This window comes from Pipistrellus hanaki (assembly GCF_964339955.1).
Source record: "Pipistrellus hanaki genome assembly, chromosome: 8".
Lineage (NCBI taxonomy): Eukaryota > Metazoa > Chordata > Mammalia > Chiroptera > Vespertilionidae > Pipistrellus > Pipistrellus hanaki.
Genome location: NC_140510.1, coordinates 14,760,133 through 14,777,079, shown reverse-complemented (window position 1 = coordinate 14,777,079; position 16,947 = coordinate 14,760,133). Strand labels below are relative to the sequence as shown.

The following is a 16,947-nucleotide window of genomic DNA, read 5'->3' as shown; positions in this document are numbered from 1 at the left end:
AGGCCGCCCGCGTTCCCGGGTCCACACCGGGACTGGGGCGGTGCGCGGGGCCGAGGACCCCACGGGGTGGGTTTCTCCGCGAAGCCCTCCCGCCCTCCCCCGCCGCCGGGGCTGCCGCCCGGGGCGCGGGGGCGCGGGGGCGCGGAGCGGGGTCGCCGCGCCCGGCGCCGGCTCGCCCTTCCCTCCGCGCCCGGCTCCCTTCCCTCCGGTCCCTCCTGCCCGGGGCCGGGGGCCGGGGGCGCGGGACCGGCTCGGCCGAGGAGCCAGAAAAGGGAAGCGCTCCTCTCCCGATCGGTTTTGCAAGATCGCGGTGACACCCCTGCCCGGGGTGTGGGTGGGGAATGGGCAGCATCGGCCTCGGAAAATGGGAAGCTAAATCGGGGCTTTCATTGGCGGCCCACCTCCTCCTCCTCCTCCTCCTCTTCCTCCTCCAACTCTCGGCCTTTTCCAAAATCCTCAGCCTGCGTCCTAACCGGCGAACCCAGGCACATTTTAATTCGAGAAAGATGTCATGTGTTACTCCCATCGCCTCGAAAAAGCCCCCCCAGTGAGCAAGCGCGCTGCAACTTCCTCAGTTTTGTCAAAGCCGCTTCCTGCTTTCAGCCTTTTATACCCTTATAAGGTAGTTTTTTCGTTTCCAAACCTGAGCACCTCTGATGAGAACTTTCAAAATTTAAGCCGATTTCAAGTAGACCCGAGTTACCCCGGTGCTAGGTGTCAAGTTATGTGCACTTAAATATATATATATATATATATATATATATATATATATATATATATACACACACACACACACACACACACACATATATATACACACACACAAATACACACACACATATATATTTCAGTTATTACTACTTCGTTACATTTTACAATATTACACAATATATATATATATATATATATATATATATATATATATATATATATATATATATTTGTGTTCCGACGATGGAGGATGGGAGGCACCCAGGAAAATAATTTTTAGTGCTGTACATTCATTCTGTGACGGTGTCTCACAGCGAGAAGGAAGGCAATGGAGTGAATAAGGGGATGTGCGGTTCATCATAGATCTATAGTGTCATTTGCGGAAATATAGAATGGCGTCAAAAAGTGGTCTCTCCTTTTGCATTATTAGGCGTTGTAAAGAGTTATACCGCACTTTGGAGCTATATATAGGAAACATTGTCAATATTTTAATGCAGAGGGACTGCTTTATGTTACTGTATTGGAAGTGTTTCCTTTTGTGGATGTGCCCTGCGCTGACTTATTACATCTGTTGACTTCCAAAATACTCCCAATTTTTTGGGTGGGGTGGGGTTGGGAGAGTGGATTGATTGACAGTCTTCATCTCCCACCCTTTATTATGGGGCAAACCACTCCTCTATCTGCTGCTCTCTATAAAATTTCTCTTAACTTTATGCTGGTGTGGCAGTTTCTGAAATCCCAGCCATGCATAGGGAAACAACCATCTATTAATATTTTCCCTTGGGGAAAATTAGCCTAGTTTAGCCTTGGTTACATGTATTTTTTTTTTTTTTTTTTTTTTTGTGGACAGCTTATTAAAGCTAATTTTTCTTAATCCAGTCTTACTTTCCAGTATTTTTTTTTTTTTTTTTTTTTTTACTTTCCAGTATTTTCTTTTTCTCCCTTTTTACTCTAGTAAAACTCTGAATAGTTTTATATTCAGGGTTAGTTTTAAAATCAGATTTGGCTTGACTGAGAAGGAATTTTCAGTGTTTTGTTAAACTGAAAAATTTTGCCACATAGTTAATATTTTTATACTTTAGAAATTATTGGGTTGTCAATAAAATTAGTATAGATAATTGTCACTCTCACCCTCGTAAATAACATCTTAAGTAGGATGTTACCTTGTCTTCCTTAATTTTTTCCTTTTGGAAATACAGTTTCGGTTATATTTGAATTAGTATACTAGATATTTCATTGAGATTAACTGTCCTTAAGTGACCTTTCTGATAGGGCAACTTTGACCTTAAAACACCTGCCAAGTGACCAGGAGGTGTGGGGAGCGTTCAGTTTATATTTAGGATACTTTTGTTTTAACATTTCAGTTATTACTACTTGGTTACATTTTACATTATTACATTAGTTTTACCTCACAAAGAGAGGTTGTTAATTGGACAGTCATTATGATTTCAATGGAACTGATTAGGATTCCTCATTGCCCATTGCTTTCTTTTACAAAACATCTATCACAATTGAAATTCCATCTTTAGGGATACATTTATCTTGGTCTTCAAAAGGCTTTTTGGTCTTTCAGTTGCCTTTTAATGCAACTCTTAGAATAAACCTTTAGCTTTATTAACACATAAAGAATAAGCTCATTGAGATTGGACGGTGGGACAAGCCTTGATAGGCCTTACTTGAGAGGGAGTTTTGTTTCAGAATAGTGTGTGTGGTCTCCAGATGCAAATTATGCACCTGTAATTTCTTTTAAAAAATATATATTGTATTCTATTGATTTTTTACAGAGAAGAAGGGAGAGGGAGAGAGAGAGAGAGAGAGAGAGAGAGAGAGAGAGAGAGAGAGAGAGAGAGAGAAGAGAGAGAGAGAGAGAAACATCGATCAGCTGCCTCCTACACACCCCCTACTGGTGCCCACAACCAAGGTACATGCCCTTGACTGGAATCGAACCAGGGACCCTTCAGTCCACAGGCTGATGCTCTATCCACTGAGCCAAACCAGTCAGGGCTGCAACCTATAATTTCTGTATTCCTTTGTGCTTTCGAGAATGCATTCATGTCTGAGGTCTAATTGCAGTTGCCCACTTAATATAAGTGAAAATGAAAACCTTAATCAGGTTGCTCATTCCATTTAATTATATACATTAGGCAAAAGGTGACTGAAGAAAGTGGCCATCTATGAAACTTGGTGATCTTAGGTAAGAAAAGCTGTAAGAGTTAGGAAATGAAACTTAGAACTAGAATTTAAAAATCCTTCAGCAAAGATCCTTTATCTCAACATATGAAGAAGAATCACTTAAGCTCAGATTATAAAAAATAACTCCTTTTGAAAAAAAATTTAGAAAGAAATAGTTCTTTCATATTGACACCCTATCTACAGGCTTTTTTTGGTTTGTATTAGAATAGTGCTGCATAATAAAAGTTGGCCACAAAGATTCTCATTGATAGAATTGCTTGCTTAAGAACTAAATTACAGAACTTAAAGCTACAACCAGTGGTGAGGAAACATTTAAAAAACATTTTTTTTAAATTGATTTCAGAGAGGAAGACAGAGCTAGAAACAATAATGAGAGAATTATGGATCGGCTACCTCCTGCACGCCCCTACTGGGGTTTAAGCCTGCAAAGCAGGCATGTGCCTTCAAACCAGGGACCTTTCAGACCCCAGGTCAATGTTCTATCCACTGAGCCAAGCCGGCTAGAGTGAGGAAAACATTTTTTAAAAGCACTTTTAAACACATGAAAAGTTATAATTATCTTGTTATTTTTTTTGCAAGTTTTCACTCACATTTCAGTCAGGCCAAATAAAGGAGCTTTAATGAACTTTTATTATGTTGTGGCTTGGTTGCAGAGCTTTGCATTGTAAAATTTCTCTTCCCCCTTTAAGGTGTGTTCTCCCCCCTCCCTATATATATATATATATATATATATATATATATATATATATATATATATATATTGCATCTGTAAATTATTTCCATTATGATAGCAGAGATTAATAGCCTTATTGTAGAACTATTAGATATATTTAGATCTAGGATAAATTAAGGAATTTCCCCAATCGACTTAACTTCTTAGCAGTCTTAAAATGTAAGCAAAAATATTTTCTTGGAGTTCATTCATAAGGAGCTTATTATTCATCCTGTAACCGCATTCTAGCAATGAATATAGATGGGATGACCTTGAGAGCAGAGGGGAAGGGCTAAGTGCATGACGGAAAACAAGTGGAATGTTCATGTTTCGTACATTAATTCTATACATATTATTTTATAATGCTATTTCTCCAGCTATCTCCAAGAGCAGAAATAGTCACTATATCTGTTATCCTAAAATAGTTCATTAAAATATTTATTCTTTCATGAGTTATGTTTTGCATGCTGTTTGAAGTAATAGACATGTTCCTGTTGAGAAGTTAATCTTAGATTTTCCTAAACAGTCTCCTTTTTTTTTCTTTCCCGATTATTTTGTGATGAAACATTGATTTTTGGATTGGATATATGATGTATCTAATGAACTTTCCAGCCTTATTGTAAAACGCAGTTCAAAATTTTTATTTTTAAGCATTTTGAAGGAAAAGATCCATCAGTAGAGGACTCGCTGGTCAGGTTTTTTAGTTATCTTATTTAAACTTGTGACAACTATTTTTTTAACCTAATTTTATAAAAATGAGAAAATTAGATTAGAAAATTTAAATTATCCTTTTAATGCCATGTAGTTAGTAGCTAGTATAAAGAATAAAAATCTGGAATAGTGAAATATTGAAAATAGGGATTATAGAATATTTTCAGGGTGGAATGCAGTAGGAGCAGATGTAAAAGAGGTATTTGGGATACAGTTAACGGCATCTGGAACAGAAGTATGAAGTAATTTTTTTTTTTTTTAAATGAGTGAATGAATAAATGAATGAATAAACAAGAATTAGGGGTTTGATTTACAAAACTGCTTCAGAAACAGCCATACCCAATGACTCAGGATCTCAAGGGTTACGCCTAGGAATATTCATTTTAATAGGTTTCCTAGATGATTTTTAATTAGCCCTTCTAAATAATAGCTTTGCAGAGTGGGCTGAAATAAGGCATTGGCAGAGAGAAATTTGGGAAAGGTTGTTTCTTTTATTTAGTTTGTACCTTTCTTCTGGCAATTATATTGCTATTGTTTATTTATGGTCAGCAAGATCTTTGCAATCATAGCTGTTTTTCAGTTCAAGTTTTACCATTTAGTATGACCTGAAGCTGTTCACTTCAAATGCTGAAGTTATTTTTTTTTTCCATCTGTTATTTGGTGGTCATAATATCTAATTTTTTTTTTTTTTTTGAGATAATGAATAAAAGTTGTTCATCACAGTGATTGGCATAAAGTAAGAGCCCAATACATTGTAATTATTTCAATTATCAGTTAGGTGCGCCCCCCCCCCCCCCCCCCACACTTTTAAAAAATTCAAATGAAGGTTTTAAGGAAAGGAACACAGTGTCATGCCTGTTTTCTTATCTCTAGCTAGTCTCTTATCTCATCCTATTTTTTACTCCTTAGGAGATTATGTTCAAAATAGGGCTAAATTTTCCTTCACGGTATTCCTCCTTATCCAGCATGCTTCCCCTCCTCCAACGTGTGGAAATGCTTGGACTAGGGGCAGAAGTGTAGAATGGTTAAAATGTAGCTACAAGCAATATATCTTCTGAAACAAATCCTCTATAAAAACATTTGAATGCTTACCTGTAATTCTATTGGACTTGTGGCCTCTTTTATGGCACTACTGACCTGTAGTAGCCACTGGCAAGAGCAGTCAGGTGATGATAATACTATTGTACATTAACATGCTTTATAGTTTACCAAGTACTTGTAAATACATGCGTTATTTAGTCACAGTGCAAAATGAGGTGATGTTATTGGATTAATGTTTTAGGTTTGGCTCTTCAGAATAGGTTAGTGATTCATATTAATTTGTGTGCTATTTGTTTTATAACTTTATGTGGGTCTTTATATCATAAAATATATAAAAGGTTGAGTAATACCAAAGCAAAGAGACAAATATTCTAATTTTTCCAAAGGACCATTTTGTAGAATTTTAATACTTTTCTTTCAAAAAATTTTTTAAAACCATTCTAAACTGTTGATTTAAACTCTTCATTCTTACATATGCCTTGTAACTAGGAAAGGAACAGACTATGATTTGTGTGGTCAGGTATATTCTTTTTGCCTTCTACTCTTCCTCCCTCCCCCATCTCAAAAAACATTTTCTCCATCTGTTCTGATGCTGAATATTTCATCTTTAAACATATTCTCCTTTAAGGATTCTTGCCCTTTGTGAAGGGTGTCTTTGAGACTTAGTCATTTACAGTAATTAGTGTGAATGAGCCATTGCTACAAGGAGAATAAAAGTCTTAAAGGGGAAGTACATTTTAGGGTTGGTTTTTGAAATTATTTAAAAATGTAAACTACATAGTATTGGTCTCTGATAGTGGTCAACAAACTGCAGCTCATGAGCCACATGCGGCTCTTTGGCCCCTTTGAGTATGGCTCTTCCACAAAATATCATGTGCGGTCGTGCACATACAGTGTAATTGAAACTTCATGCCCATGGGCAGAAGTCGGTTTTCGGCTCTTAAAAGAAATTTCAATCTTGTACTGTTGATATTTGGCTCTATTGACTAATGAGTTTGCCGACCACTGGTCTTTGATAAGATATGTGTTCAATTATTTAAAGTTTTAGAGCTTAGCCTAATTAAATACAGTACACATTTCTGCTATGTAAGCATTTTTAAAATTCAGTTACTTAATGCTACAAAAATAGCATTTAATGTACATTTGTGACACTTTCATGAATTAGGGAAGTGCCTAATGACCCACATTAAATTGTGGAGCTGCAAAAGAATTTGAGAAATAATTTAAACTATACTTTACAAATGAAATAGAGGTCCAGAGTTGAGAAATGTCTTTTAGGATTGTACCTTGTTATTGATTGACTAGAGGCCTGTTACATGAAATCTGTGCACTGGGAGGGGGGTCCCCCTTAGCCCAGCCTGCACCCTCTTTAATTCAGGATGTCCTTGGGGGATGTCCAACTGCCAGTTTAGGCCCAATCCCTAGGACATCCCTCTCATAATCCTGGACCGCTGGCTCCTAATTGCTCACCTGTCTGGTCGACCTTAACTGACCCCCCCCCCCCCCCCCACCAGTCTGGTTGTCTTCAACTGCCGCCTCCCTGCCCCCCGCTGGCCTGGTCACCCCTCACTGCTCCCCACCCCGCCAGCCTAATAGTCCCCAACTTCCAACCCTGCTGGCCTGGTCACCCCCAATTGCACCCTGCCTGCCAGTCTGGTCGCCCCTAACTGCCCCCCCTCCCCCGCTGGCCTGGTCGCCTCTTACTGCCCCCCTCTGCTGGCCTGGTTGCCCCTAACTGGCCCCCTCGCCAACCTGATTGCCCCCAACTGCCCCCTCCTGCCGGATCCCTTGCTAACCATCTCCTGGCCTGGTTGCCCCATGCAGCCTGCTGTTCAGTCATTTGGTAGTCCCTCACTAACTCCCCTGCCAGTCTGGTAGCCATCTTTGAGGGTGTGATGGTCAGTTTGCATATTGCCTATTTATTATATAGGATAGGATAGCATTGTTGGATTCTTTTGAATTTTCTTTGGCGTTCACATTAATGGGTTATAGTAGTTGAAATTTCTTATTAGTAATTAATATGCCATAATGTGTTAATTATAGTTAATTTTGGTTGAGGCCTGGTACAGCATGTGCATGAGAATTCTTTAGTGTTTTTGTTGTAATATAAACACATTATGTGAGAAATTAAAAAAAATATATAATTTTATGTTCCTCTATAACATTTTAAACCAAGTTTATAAAAAATTTTTGTAAAATGAATGCTCTTTATAAAGAACTATGCTTTTCATTGTTTGACTCATACAAATCTTAAATATATTTATTTTAGTTTTTGGATTTCAGTTATTTACATGGGATATGTACAAATGGGACATTTCAAGGCCCTGTAATAGTTTTGTATCTTCTCTTCTTTTTTAATCCTTACCTGAGGATATGTTTTTACTGATGAGAGAGAGAGAGGCAAGAGAGAGGAAGGGAAGGGGAAAGAGAGAAAATAAGAAAGAGAAACATCTGTTGGTTGCCTCTCTTACTTTCCTTAACCTGAGATCAAACCACCAACCTAGGTATGTGCCTTGATGGGGAATCAAACCCACAACCTTTTCAGTGTAAGGGACCATGCTCCAAAAGACTGAGCCACCCAGCCAGAACTGTTTATAACTTTTCTAGAAACCCTTTAAAGCAGGTACTGTTATGTAATTACCATTTTAAAGATGAGGAAACTGAGGTATAGCGAACTTAATGTGTTTATATTACAACAAAAACACTAAAGAATTCTCATGCACATGCTGTACCAGGCCTCAACCAAAAGTAATTATAATTAACACATTATGGCATATTAATTACTAATAAGATACAGTTAAGTAATAAATCTAGAATTTGAGCCCTGAGGCAGTCTGATTCCTAGAATCCATTGATACACTGCCCCGAGTTGGGATATATTCAACAAGGATGGTTAAATTGTTAACCCAGTTTTTGAAGAATGTTCGAATTTGAACTTACATATAAAAATAATAAATCTACATTTAGAACTACTAATTTTTGTACAAATATGAAATATATAGGGAAGTCTTAGTGGCTAATTTATTGCTTTGATTAACCTTAAATACCTGCATGTTAAATGATAAAGGCTTACTCATTAGTGTGAATATTGCAAGGACATGTTGTATCTAACATGATAAAATTGACAATTGCTGGTTAACTCAGGACAGTTCAATTAAGGAAATGATATTTCATTACATATAATTTTAAAATGAAGGTATTTCTGAAGCTGCAATTTGAAAATGAATAATTTGTACATTAAAAATAATTCCTATCTCTTTAATAACTGAATAAAACACAGAAATGAGATAGTTCACTAGAATAATTTAATAGTTCTGGCCTGTGGTGTTTAGTGGTTAGAGCCTCAGCTCATGCACCGAAAGGGTCTCTGGTTCAATTCCCTGTCAAGGGCACATGCCTCGCTCTGGTCTGGGAGCCCATGGGAGGCAACCAATTCATGTGTCTTTCTCACAGTGATACCTCCTTCTCTCTTTCCTTCCCTTCTTCCTCTGCCCTTGATCCCTTCCACTCTTTCTAAAAATCAATGGAAAAATATCCTTGGATGAGGATTAACAACAACAACAACAAAATACAGGACTGTTAAATTTTTTTTTTTTTTTAATTAAACTCAGAAGACCTTAGTATTCGACTCTGAAAATAAAAAATATATAGATTAAGGGAAACTGTGTTACCACAAAGTAGTTTTTTCTAAAATAGAACTAAAGAGATTGTTGTCCCAAGGTATGATAGATTTAGATGGATTTTATATAAAAAGCACACAGGGTTTTAGTAAAAGCTTGTATGTTTCCTGTTTGAAAGTATTTAAAAATTTTGCTGTATAATAATAAAAGTAGAGGTAATAGAGCAAAGAAGAGAGAACTTTGAGTTTTTTTTTCCCTTGCGTTTTTTTTGTTTTTTGTTTTTTTTTGGTTAATTTGTTATTTGTTTAAAAGATTAGTTGAAAATTTTATTGCTTCCAAAATGCCTTTCAAAGGGACCTGCTTTGCTTATTTCAGATTGCCTTTCTGACAGGGAGGTTACTTAAAACAAGGGTTTGATATATATATATATATATATATATATATATTTAAGTGAACAGGAATTAAAATTGATAGAAAGACTGTGAGAAAGAGAGAAATGTAACTTGTTGCCATATCAGTGAGAAATCTTGGATGCAAACAACATAATGACTCTAGCTAAAATAAAGCAAAAAGAAAAGATTTAAAAGGCAGTGGTGCAGATCACAAAATTGATGTGAAGGCTGGAGAACCAGGCTCAGAAAGGCAGAGAAAAAGGGAGACTAAGGAATAACACTCTGCCACCAAAGTCATGCTTTGGGAGGTCTGCAGGAAGCTGCAAGTAGATATTCACTATATGAATTCTAAACCATCTCTTCATCTTGTCAAGATTCAAAGTTCAGATTGGCTAGACATAGATCATATGATGACAGCAGGTCAATTTTAGTACCTTCCTTCTATAATGGGATGTGTGGTTTTGCCTCCTGCTAATAAGTTTTAATCATTGGTGGATTCCTCAGAAGAGGAATGGGGATTCGATTGTGGCAGAAAAAATGAGTGTCCACTATTGGGGAAAAGATGAGTATGGGAAAATATTTGATCATTTTTCTTTGTTGTCTTTAATTCCTTATTTTAACTATTTGATCTGTTGCTAACTAGCAGTTTGAATCAACATTCTTTTCCAAAAGTGCAAAAATCGTTAGAATTTGTGTTTAAACATATGAAAGAATTTTTTAAAAAAAGAATAATTGATGGTTTGAGCAATACAGGGTTTTCGTTAGAACAGATAAATAAAAAAGTACAGTAATTTTGTGATTATGGAATATTTTGGAAATACAATGATATGAGAGGCTACTTCTTTAAGGTTTTAAAAAAAATATTGAACCCAGAATTATGATTTGAAGAATTTGAGCTGCACTCATTTATTTTTTTCAGAATATAATGAGTCGTGAGCGCATGTACACACACACACACACACACACACACACACACACACACACCCCTACCTCTCCCCCCCAAACACGGGAGGAAATAGCCTATGCATTTATTTGTTTATAGTTGGAGAAATTCGTCTTCAGTAAATATCTAGTAAGCATCTGCAAATGAACACTTTTGCAATACTTTGTCATAGAGAATATAAAGTTGAATAGGAAATGGTGCCTGCCTTTAGGAAGCTCACATATACACAAATAATTACGACAATGTGGCAAGTGTTCTGGCAGGTATTAATGAAACTTTTTGGAATTATAGGTGAATGAAAATTTATATTTTCCAGGGAAGATGAAAAAAGTCTTCCTGGTAGAAATACTAACTGAAGGCCTTGACTGATAGGCAGATATAAGATGCGAGAACAGTGAGAGGAGACAAAGTGAGGTGGGAAAAGGAAAGGTTGAATTTAGGTATGTTAGATTTGATATACAAGTAAGTAGTGTGTTTCATATGGCACAGGGAAGTAGCAAAAGAGTCTGATACATTGAAGATGCTCAGTAAGTGCTTCTTGTTGATTTAAATTAAAAAGATATGTTGGAACTGGATTATGGAGTTATGGAAATTCTTGAATTCTATGGTATTTATATTGTGGATAGTATGAAATCATAATCTATCATAAACCAGGTTTGTGATAGAAGAAAGTATATTTTATTCTGGTGAATTATGATAAAAATAGTAGACAACAGTTACTTAGTGCATACTATGTAGCAGGTACTATTCTAATTATATGTATTACCATATTTTCCTGCGTATGGTAATTCACTTGATACTTAACCCTATGGGCTAAGTACTGTTACTCTTTACAGATGAAACTGTGACACAGAGTATAAATTACTTGCCAATAATCATTTAGCTAGGATGATAAACTATACTGTTAGTTCTTTTCTCTGGTTTTATTTGATTGTAACTACTCATGCTTAAGGGAGATGACAAAAGCATGGACTTTGGAGGATTATAGATACTTGAGTTCAGATATAGCTTTACTTTTTTTTGAAGTGGCTTTTTGAGCTGCAGTTCCCCAATATTATGTAAACAAAGATAGAACAGCTGTTTACATATAATAATTAAAGGCAGCTATATTTAATTTATATATATGAAAGCCTAAGCGACTGGTCGACCGGTTGCTATGATGTGCACTGACCATTAGGGGGCAGATGCTCAATGTAGGAGCTTCCCCCTGGTGGTAGTGTGCTCCCACAGCCAACCTCCCACAGTCCCTCCCTCTGGCTTCCTTCCCCATTGGCCTCTAACGCTGGCCAGGCCGAGAGACACCCCCCTACCCCCAACACACACACACACACACACACACACACACACACACACACACCAGTGGACGAATTTGTGCACTGGGCCTCTAGTTATTATATAAATGTATTGAAAATAATTACTTATTTCACTATTAAAATGTTCTTAGTTTTATGATGAATACTATGGTATAAACAGAAAGATGTAGCATGATCTTATACTTGGCTTAAAGTTTAGTTCCACACATGAAACTGAATTCCCACAACCTGTGGGTTCAGGATTCGAGCTCTGGAAGAGGGGCCTGCATGCAAATGAAAGAGACAAGACAAGAAATAATTTGGAAATATTGGGGGACCAGGTGGGAGCCCAGCTTAAGTAGAAGGACTCCACCTGGGCTCTGGCCTCGCCATGCCCTTATTCAATTAGGGATACACTTATAGCCCTTGGGCAGGCAATTTCCAGTAACAGGCAGACTATTTTATCAGTAAGGATTTACTTGACTGGTGGGGAAGTTGCTTCAGCTACCATTGTCTGGACTAAACAGTGGGTGTACAGCCCTGACCTTTGCTGGAGCTCAAGGGTCACCAGCCTTCTGGGTTCCTTGTCCACACCTCTCTGCTAGTGAAGACAATGGGTGACTTCCCATAGAAACAAATGTATATGAAATAATTAATAATGGTATATTAGTCTTCAGTTGTTTGGGAAGATTAATAAGAGCTGTAGTATTTGAAGTTAAATTGAAAGCTCTGTGATGGCAGTATGCCTTTTTTCCCCCCACCCTTTCTCCAAGTTATGGCCTTGTATATAGTATTTAGTAATTCCCAGTAAATATTTTATTGATGAAGGGAAGTCAGGAAGGGGTTGAAAATATCTGAGGAAGGGAGCTGTGGGACAGCAAGTAGTTTATATTATTTATTTCTATCCTGCCTTATTTCAGAAGTATTTAAGACTAGAGACCCGGTGCACGAAATTTGTGCACGGGGATGTGTGTCCCTCAGCCCAGCCTGCACCCTCTCCAAACTGGGACCTCTTGGGGTATGTCCGATTGTTTGTTTAGGCCAGGTCTGGCCTAAGTGGGCAGTCAGACAGCCTTCTCATAATCCAGGACTGCTGGCTCCCAACTGCCCTCCCCTACTGGCCTGATCACCCACAACTGCCCTCCCTTGCAGACCTGGTACCTCCCAACTGCCCTCCCCTGCTGGCCATGGCCATTTTATGTCCACATGGGGACAGCCATCTTTGACCACATGGGGACAGCCATTTTGTGTGTTGGAGAGATGGTCAGTTTGCATATTACTCTTTTATTAGATTAGATAGAATGAGGCACAGTGGTTTGGAATTGATTTGATGGGTAGTGATTGTGTAGATCATTAAGCAAATTGATAAAAATTAAATTTATACATTATTAGCCTAAGTATAGTGTTTTATTTTGTTTTAAACAGTTCTATTGAATATTAACATATCATAACATTTACCTTTTAAAATTATAATTGAGTGATTTTTTTTGTTTGTTCATTCACAAGGTTGTTCAAAATCCCCACAATCAATTTTAGAACATTTTTATCACCCCCAAAAGAAACCTCATATCCATTAACTGTCAACTCTTCATGCTTCCTGCCCTCAGCCCTTGGTAACCACAAATTTACTGCCTGTCTTTAGATGGATTTGCCTATTCTGGCCATTTCTTATCAATGGTTTGTGGTCATTTCTGACTGGCTTCTTTAATGAGGCAAGTATTGACTGCTGTATTCCTTTAGTGGTGGATAGTTGGGCTGGTACACTAGCAAAGAGTTTGGGAAAACATTGCCAAGAATCTTTTCTCTCTCTTTATTGTTGAAAGTATTACATATAGTAGTACATATATCTCTTTTTTCCCCCCATTTGAAGGAGTAATTATAGGAATGGATAGAGGAATAAAAAAAATAAAGGAAAATGATACTGGGAAAGAAATGTTTAATGAATACTTAGTACCATTCACTTTGTCTTTAATCCTCATGACAGCCTTGTAAATTCAGTTTTTATACCTTATGCATTAGAAATAAAATGTATGATCACAATGTAGTAAATTCTGGAATAGATATTTTACTCATGATTTTTCTTAAAATTGATTTTATTGGGGTGACACTGGCTAATAAACTTATATAGGTTTCATGTGTACAATTCTATAATATATTATCTGTATGTTTTATGTGTCCATCACTCCTTCCATATTGGTACCAGAAATGTCTGATTGCACTGCCTATGTTTTCTTCTAGGATTTTAATGGTTTTGAGTCTAGCATTTAATTCTTTAATCCATTTTGAATTTATTCTTATGTTCCATGTAAAAAGGTCTTATGTCATTTTTTTTTTTTTGCAATACTGGTTCAATTTTCCCCGTACCATCTTTCAAGTAGAATATCTTTGCCCTATTGTATATGTTCTTGCCACCTTTGTCAAATACATATTAGTTGACCATAAAGGCATGGGTTTATTTCTGGGCTCTCTATTTTGTTCCATTGATGTCTATGTCTATTTTTATGCCAGTACCATGCTATTTTGATTACTATGGCCTTGAAGTATAGTTTGATATTAGGTACCATGATTCCTCCTACTTTGTTTTTATTTTTCAAGATTGCTGTTGCTATTCAGGGTTTTTTGTGGTTTCATATAAGTTTTTGGAATATTTGTTCTAGACCTGTGGAATACGCCATTGCTATCTATAGATTGCTTTGGGTCGTATGGACATTTTAATGGTCTTAATTCTTTCCATGAACTTAGTATATGCTTTTATTTCTTTGTATCTTCCTCAGTTTCTTTCTTTAGTATCTTATAATTTTCTGAGTATAGGTCTATTACTTCCTTGGTTAAAGTTGTTCCTAGGAATTTTTTTTATGCAATTGTAACTGGGATTGTTTTCTTAGTTTGCCTTTCTGATAGTTCATTATTGGTGTATTAAAATTCTGCTGATTTCCGGGTATTTACTTTGTGTTCTTCTACTTTACTGAATTTATCAGTTTTAATAGTTTTTTGGTGGAATCTGTAGGGTTCTTATGTATTGTACAATATCATATCATCTGCAAATATTGACAATTTTACTTCTTTTCCAATTTGAATGACTTTTCTTTTTCTTTCTTTTTTTTTTTTTTTTTTTTGTCTGATTGCTGTGGTTAGGACATCCACTACTATCCTGTCTAATAAAAGAGTAAATATAAGTATTGCTACTCCAGATTTTTTTCCATTTTCATTTGTATGAAATATCCTTTTTCATCCCTTAAAAAGGAGTTTCTTTTAGTCAGGAACTTTTCTGCCATCTACTTGTATAGTTTCTTCTGGGTGGCTATCAAGAATTTTGTATATTTAATATTTTTCCTAATTTTAATTATATAAAAATTTAAGCAAACTTTTTAGAGCTAGCTATACCAAGCTCCCTCCAGCTCATTAGATTGTCCTCTTTAAAAAAGGGAAAAAAGAGAAAATTCATGGACATGCACAATAGTGTAGTGATATGGGAGATGTATATGTGCAAAAGGGCATAGGTGGGATAAATGGTAATGGAAAAAATAAAAATAAGAAGAATGTATTCTTCAAATATTACTATATTTTATATGCATTGATATGTAAAGGGTTAGAAATGTACTGCTTATTCCAGCTCATACTACTTTTAGACTCAGCTTTTAGACTCAGTTCCTTCAAATCTCCCTAGAATACTTTTCTCTCATCTCTTCTACTTTCCCTACTTAAATGCTTCTATTCTTTTCTTATATATGAGCGTTAGTGTTTTAATATGAGCACTAGAGGCCCAGTGCACAAAATTTGTGCACAGGGGTAGAGGGGTAGGGTTTGTGTCCCTCAGCCCAGCCTGCACTCTCTCCATTCTGGGACCCCTCGAGGGATGTCGGCTGCCCGCTGGGATTGGGCTTAAATGGGCCGTTAGACATCCCTCTCATAATCCAGGACTGCTGGCTCCTAACCCCTTGCCTGCATGCCTGTCTGCCTGCCTGCCTGCCCTTAACCACTTCTGCCTGCCAGCCTGATCACTCCCTAACCACTTCACTGCCTACCTGATCGACGCCTAAATGCTCTCCTGCCAGCCCAGTTGCCCCTAATTGCCCTCCCCTGCTGGCCTGGTCACCCCAACTGTCCTCCCCTGTAGGCCTGGTTGACCTCAACTGTCCTCCCCTGCTGGCTCCGTCACCCCTAACATCCCTTCCTTACCAGCCTGGTTGCCCCTAATTGCCATCCCCTGTAGGCCTGGTCCCCCCAACTGCCCTCCCCTGCAGGCCTGGTTGCCCCCAACTGGTAATTTTTAATTGAATTTATTGGGGTGACATTGGTTAATTAAATTATATGGTTTTCAGGGGTACAGTTCTATAGTATATCATGTGTGTATTGTATTGTGTGTTCAACCCAAGTCAAGTTTCATTTCGTCACCATTAATCCCCCCTTTACCCTCTTCTACCTCCCTCTACCTTTCTTTCCATATTACTGTTGTCTATTAGGTGTTCTGTGTTGGTTTTTTCCCCGCCCCCAATTCCTTCACCTTTTTTACTTTCTCTATTTTTAGATTGTATTCTACATACCACATTTTTCTTTTAGCCAGGAACAAAATTAATTCTTAGAGGCTAAGTAACTTTTAAGGTTAAGTGGACCAAAACATTTCCCTTCACATATTTAAAAAAATTGGTGAAAATACTGGCATCTCTGATAGTCATTAAATACTGTAATTTAGTGATGTATAACCATTGTATTTAGACTTCACATAATTTTATTTTTAGTGTCCAGTTATCTCCTAAGTAGTTACCTCCAATGTGCTGCTTGTTTCTTATTATTTGTTATTGTAAAAATATAGGCAGAGCTGGAACTGGTTTGACTCAGTGGGTAGAGCGTCTGTCTGCAGACTGAAAGGTCCCAGGTTCGATTCCGGTCAAGGGCATGTACCTTGGTTGTGGGCACATCTCCAGTAGGGGGTGTGCAAGAGGCAGCTGATCTATGTTTCGCTCTCATCGATGTTTCTAGCTTTCTATCCCTCTCCCTTCCTCTCTGTAAAAAATCAATAAAATATATTTTAAAAATATATATAGGCAGAATTCACTGTGGTAAGACATTTAAAAACTATACTTGTAAATTGTAATGCATTCAAATGGTTTGAAATTATAGGCTATTAAAATCTCTTTCTCACCCTGACCATCACCTACCCCAGTTTCCTTCCCTGAGGATAACTACAGTTGCTGATTTCTTTGTATTCTTTTAGAGATATTTTGTGGCTATACAATAAACTATATCTTTTTAATCTTGTCCTTTTACTTTCATACAGATGTAGAATACTTGAAATATTGTTCTGTACCTTGCTTTGTTCAGTTAGCAATAC

The 16,947-nt window shown here is 37.3% G+C and overlaps 1 protein-coding gene across 1 annotated transcript in view; it reads left to right on the top strand.

Annotated features, from left to right (window-relative positions):
• ACTR3 (actin related protein 3) overlaps nt 1–16,947 on the top strand; it is a 51,793-nt gene that overhangs the window by 581 nt on the left and 34,265 nt on the right. The gene's annotated exons all lie outside the window — the stretch shown is intronic.